This window comes from Ambystoma mexicanum, chromosome 9, assembly GCF_040938575.1.
Source record: "Ambystoma mexicanum isolate Mex_15411 chromosome 9, UKY_AmexF1_1, whole genome shotgun sequence".
Lineage (NCBI taxonomy): Eukaryota > Metazoa > Chordata > Amphibia > Caudata > Ambystomatidae > Ambystoma > Ambystoma mexicanum.
The window spans coordinates 1442743401-1442756640 of NC_090931.1; positions in this window are offsets into that span (position 1 = coordinate 1442743401).

A 13240-nucleotide genomic window follows, 5' to 3' on the forward strand; every position below is an offset into this window, starting at 1 on the left:
GGGCACATTGGTGTGGGTCTGGAGGGAGGAATGGGTGCACATTGGTGTGGGTCTGGAGCAGTGCTCCAGATAAGATTTTGAGGTGGGAGTATTTTACACATGATTTTTCAAATTAGAGCGTAAATGCAATTTCAAGAGAGTAAAAATTAGTTTTCTCCTCTGCAAGAGAGTAAAACGTATCCAACACATACGTTATGGGTATGAACACATTTTAAAAGGGCGCATGCTTTGTGTTGCTCGCTTAGCTGTCACAGATTTGGTCTTTCAGTTGGAAATTCACCATCATGCATAAGAAGGCTATGCTGCTGGCAAAAGAAATGCTACATTGCCATTGAGTGGTGGAAAATATGTTTTTTTAATTAATAAATCAAAGCGTACACGGTACGCAGTACAACATTAAATGGTCCGTATTTGCCATATTTACATGCGTAAAAGGGCAAGATACGCACGTTAACTGGTAGGCTGGTCTGGAGGGTGGGATGGGGCATCTTGATGTGGCTCTAGAAGGAGTAGATGGAGGCACATTGGTTTGGGTTTCATGGGCGGGATGGGGCACATTGGTGTGGGTTTGATGGGAGGGATGGGGCACATTGGCGTGGGTCTGCGGGGAGGGATTGGGCATCCTGGTTTGTGTTGGATCGGGACAACGGTGTGGGTCTGGAGGGAGGGGAGGCAGGCCCATTGGTGTGGTTTGGATGGGGGACATGTGTCGATGGGAGGGATGGGGGCACATTGGTGTGGTTCTGGGGTGGGGCATATTGGTGTGGGTCTGGAGGGAGGGATGGTGTCCTCTTGGTGGGGTCTGCAATGGATGGAGCACATTGGTGTTGGTCTGAAACATGTATGGGGTATCTGTTGGTCTGGAGGGTGGCATGGGTCATCTAGGTGTGGGCTGGGAGGGTGGGAAGGGGCATCTTGGTGTGGGTCTGGAGGGAGGGGATGGGGCACATTGGTGTGGGTTTGTTGGGAGTGATAGGGACTCTGGTCTGTGGAGGGAAGTGGGCACATTGTGGGTCTGAGGGAGGCATGGTTCTTCTAGGTGTGGGTCTGGAGGGCAGGATGAGGGCGTCTTGCTGTGTGTATGGAGGGCTAGTGGCATCGTGTTGGGGTCTGCAATGGATGGGGCACATTGGTGTTGGTCTGGAACAGGTGTGGGTATCTGTTGGTCTGGAGGGTGGGATGGGGCATCTTGGTGTGGCTCTGGAGGGAGTGGATGGAGGCACGTTGGTTTGATGAGAGGGATGTGGCACATTGGTGTGGGTTTGATGGGAGGGATGGGGCACATTGGTGTGGGTCTGGGGGGATGGGGCATCCTGGTTTGGGTGGGATGGGGACATCAGTGTAGGGGGTCTGCAATGGATGGGGGCACATTGGTGTTGGTCTGGAACAGGTGTGGGTATCTGTTGGTCTGGAGGGTGGGATGTGGCATCTTGGTGTGGCTCTGGAGGGAGTGGATGGAGGCACGTTGGTTTGATGGGAGGGATGTGGCACATTGGTGTGGGTTTGATGGGAGGGACGGGGCACATTGGTGTGGGTCTGGGGGGATGGGGCATCCTGGTTTGGGTTGGATGGGGACATCGGTGTGGGTCTGGAGGGAGAGCATGGGGGCACATTGGTGTGGGTTTGATGGGAGGGATGGACACATTGGTCTGGGGGTACATTGGGGTGGGTCTGGGGTGGGATGGTGTATGTTGGTGTGGAGGGAGGGATAGTGGCATCTGGATGGGGGCATGTTGGTTTTGGTCTGAAATGGGTATGAGGCATCTGTTGGTTTGGAGGGTGGCATGGGTCATCTAGGTGTGGGCTGGGAGGGTGGGATGGGGCATCTTGGTGTGGGTCTGGTGGGAGGGGATGGGCACATTGGTGTGGGTCTGCAGGGAGGGATGGGGAATCCTGGTTTGGGTCAAAAGGGGACATCAGTCTGGGTCTAGAGGGATAAGATGGGGCACATTGATGTGGGTTTGATGGGAGGGATGGGGCATATTGGTGTGGGTCTGGGGAGGGATAGGGCATATTGGTGTGGGTCTTGAGGGAGGGATGGTGGCATCTTGGTGAGGTCTGCAATGGATGGGAGCATATTGGTGTCGGTCTGAAACGGGTATGAGGCATCTTTTGGTCTGGAGGGTGGCATGGATCATCTAGGTGTGGGCTGGGAGGGTGGGATGGGGAATCTTTGTGTGGGAGGGATGAGGACATCTGTGCACATCTGGAGAGTGGATGGGGCATCTTGGTGTGGGTATGGAGGTAGGAGATGGCACACATTGGTGTGAATTTGCTGGGAGGGATGGGGAAATTGGTCTGTCTGGGGGAGGGATGCTGGCACATTGTGGGTCTGGGGGAGGGATGGTTCATCTAGGTGTGGGTCTGGAGGGCAGGATGGGGGCATCTTGCTGGGTGGATGGAGGGATGGTGGCATCTTGGGGTCTACAATTGATGGGGGCACATTGGTGTCAGTCTGAAACAGGTTTGCAGCATCTGTTGGTCTGGAGGGTGGCTTGGGTCACTAGGTTTGTGCTGGAAGGGTGGGATGGGCCATCTTGGTGTGGGTCGGGAGGAGATGGGACGCATTGGTGTCGGTCTGGAACAGGTATGGGGCTTCTGTTAGTCTGGGGGGTGGGATGGGGGCATCTTTGGCTCTGGAGGTAGTGGATGGAGGCACATTGGTGTTGGTTTGATGGGAGGGATGGGGCACATTGGTGTGGGTTTGATGGGAGGGACGGGGCACGTTGGTGTGGGTCTGCGGGGAGGATGGGGCATCCTGCTTTGGATTGGATAGGGGCAACTGTGGTTGTGGAGCGAGGGGATGGGTGGGACTGGCACACTTGTCTGGGGGAGGGATGGGGCACATTGGTGTGGGTTTGATGGGGACCATTGGTCTGTGTCTTTGGGAGGGATAGTTCATCTAGGTGTGGGTCTGTAGGGCAGGATGGGGCGAATTGGTGTAGGTCTGGAACAGGTTTGGGGCATCTGTTGGTCTGCAGGGTGGGATGGGGCCTCTTGGTGTGGGCGTGATAGGGACATCTGTGTGCATCTGGAGAGTGGGATGGGGCATCTCGGTGTGGCTTTGGAGGGAGTGGGTGGAGGCACATTGGTGTCATTTTGATGGGAGGGGTGGAACACTATGGTGTTGGTTTGATCCCATCAAACGCACACCAGTGTGTGTCTGGGGGAAGGATGGGGCATCCTGGTTTGGGTAGGATGGGGACATCTGTGTGCATCTGGCGGGTGGGATGGGTCATCTTGGAGTGAATAGATGCACATTGCTGTCGGTTTGATGGGAGGGAAGTGGCACATTGGTGTCGATCTGGAGGGAGGGATGGGGCATCCTGGTTTGGGTGGGATGGGGACAACGTTGTGGGTCTGGAGGGAGAGGATAGAGGCACATTGGTGTGGGATGGAAGGGAGGGACGGGCACATTGGTCTGGGGGAGGGATAGGGGCACATTGGTGTGGGTCTGGAGGGAGGGGATGGGGCACATTGGTGTGGGTTTGGTATGGATGGGGACATTGGTCTGTGTCTGGGGGGAGGGATGGTTCATCTAGATGTGGGTCTAGAGAGCAGGATGGGGGCATCTTGCTGTGTGGGTGGAGGGATAGCGGCATCTTGGTGGGGTCTGCAATGGATGGGGAGCACATTGGTGTGGGGTTGATGGGAGGGATGGCACATTGGTCTGGGGAGGGATGGGGCATATTGGTGTGGGACTGGAGGGAGGTATGGGTCATCATGGGAGGGCTCTGCAATGGATGAGGGACATTGTTGTCAGTCTGGAACAGGTATGGGGCATCTGTTCATCTGGAGGGTGGGATGGGGCATCCTGGTGTGGGTGGGATGGGGACATCTGTGTACATCGGCAGGGTGGGATGGGGGCATCTTGGTGTTGGTTTGATGGGCGGGATGGGAAACATTGTTGGTTTGATGCAAGGGACCTGGCCCATTGGTGTGGGTCTGGGGGGAGGGATGGGGCATACTGGTTTGGGTGGGATGGGGACATCAGTGTGGGTCTGGAGAGAGGGGATGGGGACACATTGGTGTGGGTTTGATGGGAGGGATGGGGGCACATTGTGTGTCTGGGGGAGGGATGGTTCATCTAGTTGTGGGTCTGGAGGCCAGGATGGGGGCATCTTGCTGTGTGGATGGGGGGATAGTGGCATATTGGGGTCTGCAGTGGGTGGGAGCACATTGGTGTCAGTCTGGAACAGTATTGTGGCACCTATTGGTCTGGAGGGTGAGATGGGGCATCCTGGTGTGGGTGGGATGGGGACATCTGTGCATCTGGAGGGTGGGCTGGGGCATCTTGATGTGGCTCTGGAGGGAGAGGATGGAGGCACGTTGGTTTGATAGGAGGGATGCGGCACATTGTTGTTGGTTTGATGGGAGGGATGGGGCATCCTGGTGTGGGTGGGATGGGGACATCTGTATCAATCTGGAGGGTGGGATTGGGCATCTTGGTGTGGGTCTGGAGGGTGGCACATTGGTGTGGGTTTGCTGGGAGGGAAGGGGGACATTGATCTGTGTCTGGGGAGGAATGGGGCACATTGTTGGTCTGGGGGAGGGGTGGTTCATCTAGGTGTGGTCTGGGGGCATCTTTCTGTGTGGTTCGAAGGATGGTGGCATCTTTGTGGGGTCTGCAATGGATAGGGGCACATTGGTGTCGGTCTGTAGCTTGTTTGGGGCATCTGTTTGAAGGGTGGGATGGGGGCATCTGGAAGTGCCTATGGAGGTAGTGGATCGAGGCACATTGGTGTATGTTTGATGGGAGGGATGGGGCACATTGATGTGGGTTTGATGGGAGGAATGTGGCACATTGGTGTGGGTCTGCAGGGAGCGATGGGGCCTCCTGGTTTGGGTTGTACAGGGACAACGGTGTGTCTGGAGGGTGGGGATCGGGGCACATTGGTGTGGGTCTGGAGGTTGGGGTTGGGGCACATTGGTGTGGATTTGATGGGAGGGATGGGGCACATTAGTGTGGGTCTGTGGGAAGGGCTGGGGCATCCTGGTTTGGGTTATATGTGGACAACAGTGTGTGTCTGGAGGGAGGGAATGGGGGCACACTGGGGTGGGTTTGATGGGAGGGACGGGCACATTGGTCTGGGGGAGGGATGGAGGCACATTGATGTGGGTCTAGAGGGAGAGAAGGTGGCATCTTGGTGGGGTATGCAATTGTTGGGGCACATTGGTGTTGGTATGGAGGGTGGTATGCGTCATCTAGGTGTGTGCTGGGAGGGTGGGTTGGGGCATCTTGTGGATCGTGGGGGGTGGGGGAAATTGGTGTGGGTTTGATGGGAGGGACGGGGCACATTGGTGTGGGTCTGTGGGGAGGGATGGTGTCCCATTGGGTCTAGAGGGAGGGATGGTTCTTCTGGGGGTGGGTTGAGGGCATCTTGCTGTGTGGATGGAGGGATGTGGCATCTTGATGGGGTCTGCAATGGTTGGAGGCTTATTGATGTGGCTCTGGAGGGAGAGGATGGGGCACATTGTTGTGGGTTTGATGGGAGGGATGGGGACATTGATCTGTGTCTGGGAGAGGGGTGGGGGCACATTGTGAGTCTGGGGGGAATGGTTCATCTAGGTGTGGGTCTCTAGGGCAGGATGGGGGCATCTTGCTGTGTGGATGGAGGGATAGTGGCATCTTGGTGGGGTCTGCAATGGATGGGGGTACATTGGTTTTGTTCTGGAACATGTATGTGGTATCTGTTGGTCTGGAGGGTGGGATGGGGCATCCGGGTGGGATGGGGACATCTGTGTGCATCTTGCAGGTGGGATGGGGATTTCTTGGTGTGGCTCTGGAGGGAGTGGATGGAGGCACTGGTGTCAGTTTGATGGGATGGATGGGGCACATTGGTGTGGTTTTGATGGGAGGGACAGGGCACATTGGTGTGGGTCTGCAGGGAGTGATGGGGCATCCTGGTTTGGGTTGGATGGGGAGAATGGTGTGGGTCTGGAGGGAAGGGATGGGGGACCCCTGGTGTGGGTTTGATGGGAGGGACGGGCACATTGGTCTGGGGGAGGGATGGGGGCACATTGGTGTCAGTCTGAGGAGTGATAGGGCATATTGGTGTGGGTCTGGCGGGAGGGATGGTGGCATCTGCAATGGATAGGGGCACATTGGTGTCGGTCTGGAACAGGTATGGGGCATCTGTTGGTCTAGAGGGTGGGATGGGGACATCTGTGTGCATCTGGATTGTAGGATGGGGCATCTTGGTGTGGCTTTGGAGGGAGTGGGTGGAGGCACGTAGGTGTCATTTTGATGGGAGGCGTGGGACACATGGTTTTGGGTTTGATGGGAGGGATGGGACACATTGGTCTGGGTTTGGGGGACGGGATGGGGCATCCTGGTTTGAGTGGGATGGGACAAATGGGTGCATCTGGATGGCGGGAATGGGGGTATTTGTGTGTCTGACTAGAAGGGATGAGGGCACATTGGTGTGGGTTTGATGGGAGGTCCGGGGCATTTTTGTCTGGGTCTGGGGGTAGGGATGGAGCTCATTGGTGTGGGTCTGGGGGAGGTATGGGGGCACTGTGGGACTGGAGGGAGGTAATGGGGCACAGTGTGGGTCTGGATGGATTGATTGACTAGGTGTGGGTCTGGAGGGCAGGGTGGGGGCATCTTGCTGTGTGGAGGGACTGATGGTATCTTGGGGGTCTGCCATGGATGAGGGCACATTAGTGTCAGTCAGCAACAGGCATGGGGCAGGGTGGCATGGGTCATCTAGGTGTTGTTTCAGAGGATGGGATTGGGCATCTTGGTGTGGGTGGCATGGGGACATCTGTGTGCATCTGGAGAGTGGGATGGGGCATCTTGGTGTGGGTCTGGGAGGGATGAGGCAAATGTGCCTGGGTCTGAAAGGTGGGATAGGGCATCTTGGTGTGAGGAGATGGATATCTTGATTTGAGTCTGGAGGGCACGATGGGGGCATCTTCCTGTGTGGAGGGAGGGTGGGGCATCGTGGTATGGGTCTTGAGAGAGGATTGGTGGTATCTTGGTGGGGTCTGCATGGAGGGTTGGTGGCCTCTTGGTGGGCTCTGCAATGGAGGGATGGGGAATCTTGGTGTGGGTCTGAGAGGGAGGGATGGGGCATATTTGTGTGGATCTGAGAGGGAGGGATGGGGCACATAGGTGTGGGTCTGGAGGGAGGGATGGGGCACATTAGTGTCCGTCTGTAGGAAGGGATGGGGCCTCATTGGTCGGGGAAGAGATGGGGGCATCTTGCTGTGCGGAAGGAAGATGGGGCATCATGGTATGGGTTTTGAGGAAGGGATGGGGCACCTTGGTGGAGTCTGGATCAAAGGGGGGCATCGTTGATCTGGAGTGGAGGGACAGGGCATATAATGGGGGTGCGGAGTGGCGATTGAGTGGCAGTCTATGGCTGCGAGGGCTGCAGGGGGTGCCATCCTCATTGCCACCCCCATTATTGCGGGTACTGGCATTGGGACAATGCTGGAGGATGAGCGCTGCTGCCTTCGCAGCCTGCGCTCGCGGAAAGAAGTCATTAATGACAACGACAACGGATACCAACCCCCTTCTATGCAGCGCCCTTCACTACCTGCTCGACGTCCCCTGTCAGACCCCTCAAATGCGGGGACCAAGACCAGTTTAACTTTTTCCCCTGATAAAGTTGCTCAAATGAATGAAGATGAGCGTGACATCCGCTCGCAGAACTTTTTTCGAATTCATGCCCGATGGCGGCTTAGCACCGCACCACAGAGGCAAGCGTGTCCCATCTCGTTTGGAAAAAGGCGCCCCTATCTGCAACTACACCATCGAAGGAATCTCTCAAACATCCGGCACATAACATCTTTGCTGGGAAACTTCACTAACGAACGTGGCTCTCCCGCCCCCCGAAGTGGACTACAGGCTTCGGGCTCCCCTGAGCAACTCACCTGAAAGCGGCATGGTGGCTGCGCCTCCTGAAGGAGAGACGTGCCCCCAAGCTGCGGGTGGATCGCCGGTGGTCAGTCCCGTGCCCGCTTCCCTGGATGGCAGAGATAAGGGACAACCTGACACAGCGCAGCCCCGAGAGCTGAATGTGCTGCGGCGGCCCGCCCCCTCGTGAGGGCGGACCTCCAGGACCTCAATCCAGCCCCGAACACACCAACGCAAAAACGGCGCAGAGTCATAGTGCCTGCAAACTCCAGCGACAGGCTTCCTTCCAACACAGAGGACCTGCAATCGCCCAACTCCTCGCAGCTCTCTACATCACCTCAGGCTTCCCCAAACGAAGCAATTAAACGATCTGCAAAAAAGAAACCAAAAACAAATCTGATAAAGCCTGTCAGCAGAAAAAATCTAAACAAGTCCCATTGCTTAAGAAAGCCTGCCAGCAGAAAAAATCAAAACAAGTCCCATTGCTTAACTGGGCTACAAAAAAGAAGACTACCAACACAAAAAAAAGTATTAGGCGAAGTTCCAACTACAAAACCAAAGCAACCTCGCCAGACTACAAACTAGCACTAACAAATAGTGCCTTATTGAAAACTGCCAGCAGGCAAACTAGACTCGCAAACACCCTGAAAGACTTTTTTTCAAAAAGCAAGAAACGTGCAAGTTTGACATCATAGAAGAGGTCTTGGACGCTGAAATGCTCGAGGCAGTCCAAGAATTGCAACTACCAGTTAAAACGCACAAAACAAACTGGCATCAGCACGCCTGGGAAAAGCCTATCTTTGTCATCACGACAGCACCTTGAAAAACCCATAGACTATATCCCAACATTGGGCCCAACCACGACAATTGAAGACAACCTCCTGAGGAACACCCCTGCCCCCACCCCCATAAGCCTAGACAAAATCAGGTAGCTGCCAGCAGTTTGAATTCTCAAAATGTGACCCTGATAGCGGCCACTGACCATTCACCAGGGGACGCATCCATCCACCAAATTGTCCCTTTACCAAGAAACCTCGTTCCAAACACGAGACCCCTGATCTGTCCTAATCTGGTCGTGATATCGGAGCCTAGCTGCGAAAGCGCCGGGCTAAAGAATGCACCACCCGACGGCAAACCCGAGAGAAATGTGGACCAACTTCTTACACCAAGAGGGCACAAACCACCCCTTTCACAATTCCCTGATTTGACCAAACCAAGAGACAGTAACAGATTAAAAGGCTTACCACCCCGTAGAGCATCTCTTCTGCTCTTCCCATCTCTGCCGCCCAGTTCCAGAAGACAGAGCGATCTGATCCACAATAGCTCAAAAGAATCTTCTGCAAAAAAAAATGATATCTTTTCTGTCATGTCATCGGTCACTATTGCTTTGGCCCCCTTCTGCAAACTCTGTTAGGGAGAATTCTCTGTTGAGGCTAATTTCCCAAACCTAGTGAGTACCCCAGCAGCTTTGCTTGATTTTTGGGGTTTATTTTTTTCTCCTGCTAAGAGTGAGACTCTCTTTCTCCCACTCTTAGACATGATTTGAGATATCCTTTGACTTTGTAATGTGCTTTATGGGCTATGGGGTCTTTTACTCCATAGGGCTTCATGTGTTTTTGGGATGTTTGTTACACAGCACCCTCAGTGCAGCAACACAGGGGTGTCATAGTGACCCCCAAACATAGACTCCATATCCTGGGACTGACTACTATCTCCCAGGGCATGTAAAGTCACCATTGACTTTACTAGTCTTAAACTGTGAACAGAACCAGTACAAACCATCATATTGTGGAAGTACTGGTAGGGGTAATTAGATTGCCCCTGTGTCTGTTTTTCGAGGGGGCACTGTGCAGTCCCCCCTCGTCGAGTTTCTGGCTGGTGGCAGTGGTTACCACGCAAAATATTCCACCAGAATATTTCCTATGGTATTTTCCCACGCACCACTTTTTTGGTGCAATGTTAAAGATACCGCCGGGTTATTTATTTAATATTTATTCCCCGGTTGGGTCTTTTTGCCAGGACTCGGTTTTAAAATGGCGTTTGTGTTCGCCTCTGTAACTCCAACCCAAGTCAAGCCCTTTGTTCCACGTTTTGGCAGGCTTCTGCACAGAAGCCTCCAAAAGTGGTGCCACTCTGTCTGGGTCTACAGGATGTGTGGAAGGGGGGTTCAGGCACCCTGGACTGAGTTGCCTCTGCAACTCAAGTCGAACTCTTGTGTGATTGGCCCAGTGGTGAGCCGCCCGGCTCACCACTTAGCATGTTTGAGTGACAGCTAGGACTGATGAATGGGGGTTTTCTGCATAAAAGCAGGGCTTTGTGGACTGGAACTTCAGAAGTCGCCACAGCACCAAAGAATCCGAACAGGGAGAAGCTGAGCCGACCTGCAACGACGACACCACCGGTGGAGCCCTGCTGAACCGTCTCACCACTTCCCAACGACAGAGAAGATCTTCATCCCGGAGAGTCTTCTTCCTCTGAAATGGTGGGGATAACCAGTTCGCCCTCTTTTCGCCTTCCTGGATCGTCTCGTGGTCGAAGCACCCTGGCGGCCGGATAGCCACGCTTCACCACTACCGCGAATAAAAGGGTAGTAACTTGTAACCGGGAAACTCTGCTGTTGGTTTCTTCCCTGGCAGTGCAACGACCTCCAACTTTCCTCCACGTCGAGATCTTCTCTTCCCCTGGACGAAGCACCGACTTGCACCCGCTGCCAGGAACAACTGCCCCCGCTGGAGCTTTCTCACCATTTCAGGTACTGTGTCCCGCCTGGTCTCCTTTGCAACAGACTGTTCAAGGTGTCCCGTAAATCCTTGACTCTTTATCCTGGGGTGACTTGAGACCTGCTAACTAACTTTTTCTGAACTGATCCAACCCGTCTCGAACTATCTGCAAAGACTTTTTAAAGTAGTATTCAACTGTGTGATCTTGGACACATTCCGCCTTGCTCTCTCCAAGAGTGGGCCTGGCCTATGAACTTTGTTGCTGTAACAGTAGACTCTGCCTTTCTGACTTGCTGTGGTTCTTTTTAAAGTGTTGGTATTGTGTACTTTACTAATTCTGCCTTTTTCCTCCCTTTTTAACTAACTTATTGGAGTGCCATCTTAGGTTAAGCGCTCACCTCTGTCTGCAAATAAGTGGTGTGTTAACTAAGACTTGTTCAATAAGATAAGTAATCAGGGATGTATATATATTGATAGTGACTGTGTTTGACCTTGCTTGCCATATTAGTGTTGGTGTATTTTACAAGTGTGTTTTTAAATAAATAATTATATACTTTTATACCCAAGCTCTGGTCAGTGTTTGCTTGTGCTACTGTATCTCTGTACCTATTTTGTATACTCTATATACTGTCTAACTCTTCTTGAGAGAAGTCTGGCTGCTCAGCCACAGCTACCAGGTAAATCTGGGTGGTACAGACTGCTACCAATTGGGTTTACTGCCAACACCTGTAGTCCTAAGCCTTCTGCAGTGGTCCCTAAGGGAACTGCACAGGTTTCTGCCTAACAAACTTGAGAACTCAAACGACACTCTTAAAGACCATACATCAATCTTCGCAATGATGCATTCCAAACTCGTATACCTGGAAGGATACATGAACGCCATAAAACGCAGCCAGAGGACCAACCAACCACCTGGGAGGGTCAGTATCGTTGAAAAATGAAAGCCCCCATAAAACACTACCTACCTTGCCTTACAAACTTGCTGAGAAAGCAACACAGACGGTCGACACAACAACCTCTCTAATGACTGAACCCCACTTTGAAAATCCAAAAGTAAAGGGGGAAGTTTCTACCCAAACACACCACGTCTCAATCAAAGAAATACCAATTTTTAAACAAACGAAAACAAAGACTGACAATCTTGATGGGCTCCCTCAAGGTACAACTAAAGAAACAAGAACTGTAAAAAATGGCACATTCCTGGATGACAAGATTATCCTAGTAGAAGACAGGGAAAATACCCCACAACTGGAGACCCAGAGTGAGGACCCGTCAAACAAAAAATGTGCTATCTTCGAATCAACAAAGCGGACACCAAAGATAAACCTACCACCAATAAAACAGCTGGTCTTCCGACTGCATCCGAAGGAAGTCTCTAAACTATCAGAGGCCAGCACACCGGCTACCCAAAACCCCTTATTACTTGAGGGGCGGACGGAAGCAAACCCAAAAGAGAACAACATGGTAATCCCGCCCATGCGAAACCAAATAACCTCACCGAAAACTGTTGATGAATTCCTGGCAACCAGCGATCTGATGGAGCTTAGTGAACATCACGAAGAACTTGAGGCCCGCTCTCGCTTGGATCAAGTTCTTCCCATAAATTCCGCCCAAGAAAGTGACCTAACTGACAAGGGCAATGGCCCAAACTTTATTTCATTAAATGAGCGCAAAAGAGTCTAAACAATGACAAAAACTCCTCAGGACAGTATTACCTTTCGACAAACCAAAGTACAACAAACGCAACCTGGCCACCGCTCAAGAGTAAGATCTTCACCCAGGCCAACCACAATAACGAGAGAATCAAATATAGGAAATCAGCCCCACACCAAACCAGCAGCCAGCCCCCAAAGCAGACGACGGCTCTCACCCATCAATAAAGCGCAAAATCCTTTACAGTCATCAGTCCCGGCTCAATGCTCTAGTCGGGTTAAACAACATCAAGGATCAGAGCCTAGAGAAAATCATAGACCCTCCTTTAAACTCAGACCACATACAGATAACAGAGATTACATTGTATTGAACAGACGCACAATGCTAAAGCTACTACAAAGCCTCTCTTCTCTACGACAACTAAAGTCTGAAGACTTTAAAATTGTAGATCCTAGCCACGAGGGGAAAAAAGCAATCTCTCACCTCTATACAGCTTCCCATAAAGTGGAAGCAATGTTAATGGATACGTCAGAAAAACTAAGCAGAAAAGGCTTCAAGCTGACCGTGTTAAAAAAACAAAATTTGAGGACTCCACTCTACTCACCAAGATGGATAACATCAAAAGGAAAGTTACTTATGCAACTGAGCAAACAAACGCTTTGTCAGCTTGACCCAGAACCAGTGTCAGACTCGAGCTACCCCGTGAACAAGAAAGGGGTCAAACCTTCCCGGTGTCTTCATAAATCAGATTCGGATATACGAGCATCATGTTCACCTAAGAATCTCAAGTTAAACACTAGACGAAACAGTTGATCAGACTCTGTTACCGAGCAGGACCCAGACAGACACCCAATGGGCCCACTGTCAACAGTAAAAAGGACAACCGCGCATTTTTTACCCGCCCAGCGCTCTACCAAAGAACCAAAGAAACCAGCCTCGGACTCTCAACTATGGGCATGGATACCCAAAGCACCCTCAGCCCGTTTTACAAAGTAGCAATTCG